Raw genomic sequence first — 4,983 nt, forward strand, 5'->3', positions numbered from 1 at the left:
CATTGAGCCAGACCTTCATGTTGAAACTATTCTCAGCACAGAGGAGGCTGTGGTCATACCTGTATCAAGAGGAAACATGAAGGAAACACACTGTCCATGACTCATTCCAGGGAGGTATGAACCCATATGGTTCATTGGTAACTGTAAGACTAGGTTTAAGGTGAAGTTAACGACGTTATGCAATCCTTTTTAAATGTTGTTCTTGCTGTTATTAGACTTTCTTCAGATATGAGGAACACCATTGTCCTTCAAGGTACTCCTTTTAGACTTTAATAAAGTCCTAGTGTATTAACGAGTTGAGGCACTGGAGTCTTGCACTCTCTTGTATCTTTTAACACTCTCCAGAGAAGACAAAACCCACCCTGGTAGCTACTCGTTTAAGTTCCAGTGCAGGAGGGTCCCTTGCTAATACATGGCAGCTCTTCAGCACTTTGGGAAACACAAAGGCTCCTGTCAAGGCTCTCCCAGCAGTCAGCTAACATCGTTGAACGAAAGCCCATGGTATTGACATCTGGTGAGTGCTGTGTTATGCAGCAAGGGAAGCTCAGGCAGAGCAAGGGTACGTGACGTGTCCAAGAGCACATAGTGAGTAAAGGACAGAGTGGAGACGAAACCCCAGCCGTTCCTCTCTAGGCCTCGCCTTTACTAGACCGGTTTATCATTTTAGGCCACAGCTGCAACAACACCAGGAATGTGACCCACGGCTGTGCGGTCGCCCTTGTTCAGGTCTTTCCACCGCGAGCCTGGCCAGCCATGGCAGCACCGCGGGCTCCGAGGCGCTGCCGCTGCTGCCTCAGGTGGTGATGCACACTCCGGAGGGCACCTCCCCGTCCCCAAGCCGGCCACGCGACTGCAGAGCCTGAGCGTGCACGAATGCACACGTGCTGGGCTGGGAGAGCATTGGCACGGAAATACGGCTGCACCCCAGCAGGACCAGGCTAAAGCTGATCTCTCCTCCATGGAAGCCTCAGTAGTTGGTAGACATGAGTTGGTTTGTAAAGTGCAAAGTACTGTCGTTAGGTCACTGGGCTGAACTAGCAACTGAGCCTAAATTACGCCAGTCTGTGAGCCGAGAGGCAGTCATTGCTATCAGTAACTACGTGATAGCGAGTGTACGTACGCATGTCTGCAGAGATATGCGAAGAGGCAGGCAAAGTTGTGCCCCGGTTCTGGGGGTCTCGTAGTTTTATTTATTCTATTTCTAATGAAATGCTAGGACTAAACAAGGAAACTGTTGCAGCACTAAGCCAAACTTAGCTCCGACAGCACTGTTTCTGGCCATTTGGGGAGTAAGATGGGTAAAGAGGCAAAGCAAATGCTTTCTGCAGCAGCCACCCGGGGTTTGTGCTGAGCATGTTTGGAGGCCAAGCCACGACTGGAGAGCCACACCACAGACAAGTATAGCGTGGACATCAGAGCCTGCGAGCACTTTGCTCTCCAGCTCCAGAACTATTTTTAAAGATCCTGACCTGGTTACGGATCTGCAGAAACCTGGCGGGTGGGAAGGAGCAAACACAGGGACCTTCTCCATGATTTGAAAATAATTACTAGCTGTGGATGTAGTCACCTAGCCTTATTATCCCCACCCATCCTATGTTTGCCTTCTCCTCCAACCCTCTGAATGTGACACTCTCTTGTCTTGGCTTCAGTGCATTAGGAGGCTTTTCAGGGCCAGACGTACGGTCTAAGCGTGACCCAGGAGCTGTGGTGCCATGGGGCAGCCGGGGGAGGCTGACAGCCCTCCAGCGCAGGAGCAAAGGCTGCTCCTTTATGCCAAGGAATTTTTTGCTGCAGGTGCCAGGTAATTCCTGGTATCGCTGGCAGGCGATCCTTCTGGCTATTCGCAGCAGTGCTTTAATTCAGCCCACCTATGTTCACACAAGGCCCCTGTGCAAGAACAACCCCAGGCAGAGCTTACATGAAGTTAGCTACCCAGAAAGTTTTGCTTACAGTGAAGTTAAAAACTGACGCTTTTTGTCTTAGAAAGCAATGGAGAAACCTCTCCTATGGTGAAGCACCTATAAGAAAAATGGTACTTTTACACCCAGGTTTATCACAGCATTCACTGTGTGCAGATAAATGAAAAGAAAGCAGCCACTGAGTGACAGAACTGGGTTTCCTGATACCTCATTATTTTAGCACAGCTCTTCTGTGAGGCACAGGGCAAACGACTGTAAATAATTATGACTAAATTCCCCTTGTGAAATGTAAGAACCAGCATTTGTTTTCTGATGCATTAACCCAGCAGTTTTGCTTATACTTTTATAAAGGGACTAAGAGGACAGATGCTCCCCTGCAGATGTCAGGGGGTCAGTTTGGCCCCGCGCCAAACTAGCAACAAGGGGAAGCCTGTACATGGGCATGCAGAGGGCAAATGCACACTGCACAGTAGGAAATAGGGCTGCCAAGCCACACACCCCATTAAGCAGCATGAGAAGAGGCCAGAGAGGTTACTATTGGGCAAGGATAAAAAGCTGAAAAGGAAAAAATCCTCCATGCAGCATGGACTGATCTCTGCACCATAAGCCAGGCTAAGAGGTACTAGTTTAGACATCGTGGAAATGCAGCATTGTTAAATAATTTGCGTCATCTGCCACTGGGGACTCAGGCGCACATGTTAGGTGGCCATTTATCCATGTGTTTTCTCTATCCCGGAGTATTGTGCAGAAGAGAAGTCAGCCATCAGGATGTCACATCTGTGCACAGATCTGGGCTGCTTCCCAGGGCTTCTGCACCTGCATTTGGGCCAAAGGAGCAGAGGGAAGGGGACCGAGGGGTACCTGAGGTTCTCCTCAAGTTCCTCCCATATTCCAGGACTATGCAGGAACTGAGTCAGTCTCCAGCCTAGGTCAGAGGCAATCTTCAGCTGTGTGTCGGCAGCCGAACCTGCAAAAGTGGCATAAAAGTGGGCATTAGTGTCAGCCTCATTTTATAAACCGTCACCACTGCTTATGCATCACGCAGCTTTGAGTATCTGCATTAAGTACATGAAAACCAAGGCAGCAATTATCTAGCCTTGCAGCTAATCCCGTGCTGCCTGCATGAGGTCTTCAGAGCATCACACACGATGGAGAAGAGCTGTTGTAGAGCAGTAATCCAGCAGGCCTCTCTAGATTTGCTTCATTTTGAGCTGCAATTTCTGGGCCAGATGGGCTTTTAAAATGTCGCATTTGCCTTTGTACCACCTTATAAGTAGCACTCGATGCTGGTGCACGAAATAATTTAAGCCACAATCTTCTTAAGCTGAGGTATAGGGGGATGGGCAGAGAGAAGGGCCCTTCAAGGAGATACTCCCCCCAGTTTTAAGCATGTAGCTTTATAAGTAACCTCGAGGTCCTTCTCCATCCAAAGGCAAATGCTCTCCCAGAGAGCAATGCAGGGGAGCAACCATCATGGATAACCACGCAGCCTGCCTTGGGGATTTGGGCCAGGCAGGAGTGGTTTGTTTCTGTAGTTATAGGAGACAGCAGAGTTCAGCTCTCTATCATCGCAAGCTCTGCCTTAAAACAGAAGTGCTAGGGGGTACGTTTGCAGCAAGTATAAACTCCTCTGTGAAGGGGCCTGGCACGGCAAAGCAGTGTCTGCACGGAAGGAAGCTTTATTGGTGTGGATGGACCTGTTTGTTCCTGATAACCAGAAATGTGCAGCCTTGCAGCCTCCACGCACGCCTGCTCAGCTGCTCTCTCTCGCTGGCAACGTGGCTGTGTCCTTGACCAACTTTCCTGCCCAGCAAGCACAGCCTCCGCAATGTTTTTTCCAAGCTGCCCGTTGCAGCTCTGTTGGCTGTCAGGGGTGGCTGTGTCCAGGCTCTCCCCCTACCTGGATGTTCCCCCCTGCCCGCTCCAAACTTCAACCTTAAAAAAAAAAATTGAAAGAAAAAAGAAAAGGTATTTGCTGATGAAGGCTCTGGCAGCTGCTCGCTGTACTCATCAAAGAACAGGAAGTGCCAATTATTTCCTTGTACAAACTGTTTCTGTAATCAAAGTGCTCTGCGGTTCAGTTGCAAATGTCGATTCCCTCCCACCCCACACACAGCCCATGCATGGGTCACGAGCCCGAGCAGGAGGTAGCTGGCTGCCCACCCCCTCATCAGTTTATACTTTCACACAGCAATGCTCATACCTTTGTTTTCCTTGTGACATTCACCATTTCCTCGTGGAGTGAGGACACGAGACGGGGCAGGCTGCTGTGGGCACGTTCACACTTGAGTCGGCGCTGTTGACTCCCAAGCCCAGCAAGTTTCCCATGAACAAGCGCAAACACTTCATGTCCCCAACCCCAGAGCATCTTGCCAAACTGGGAGGGTGGCAGAGCGGGGAATGGAATCATGTTTTTACTGGGAAGCGTCCCTCCCATCCCCCTCATTTGCTGTGGTAAGGCTCTTACAGCCAAACAGGGAAAAATTACTCATGGCCCATCTGGAGCATCCTGGTGAAAGCTGGAAAGAGCTCTTCCCGAGGACCTCCCAGGCCCTGGGACCTCCATGGCTCACGGCCCCACTCACAGGGGCTCAGACTTGGTGGCAACAAGGAAAGCCATATGCAAACATGCCACCAGAGAACACATGCCAAGAAAAAAGAAAGCATTTTTGTGCTGTTATTTTTTCCAGTGCTGGCAGTCATAATTTTGTTTCTGTTTTAATTTGGGGTTTTTTTGTTTCTTTTTAAACACCGATAGATACAGCATTTCCTGGAGAAGCCTCTCTTATCTCCTAAAACAGTAAACTCTTCAAACTAGGAAATCAAGCTGGGAAAAACCAAACAGATCTCTGGCCTTCATATGCCCCCATCCAACCACCTGGCAAGATGGACCAGTATCTCAGGCGGACAGAGATGTGGGCTCCCAGCCACTGTGCACCGGCGCAGCCCCTGTGACCTTACAGCAGCTGATGTTCTCATCCGTTACTTCTGCATTGTTCATCTCAGCGTGCTGTCCTCCCCTCCAGATTTTGTACAGAAAAATACAAAGAACACAGAAACACAG

The sequence above is a fragment of the Aquila chrysaetos genome, chromosome 3, assembly GCF_900496995.4.
Source record: "Aquila chrysaetos chrysaetos chromosome 3, bAquChr1.4, whole genome shotgun sequence".
NCBI lineage: Eukaryota > Metazoa > Chordata > Aves > Accipitriformes > Accipitridae > Aquila > Aquila chrysaetos.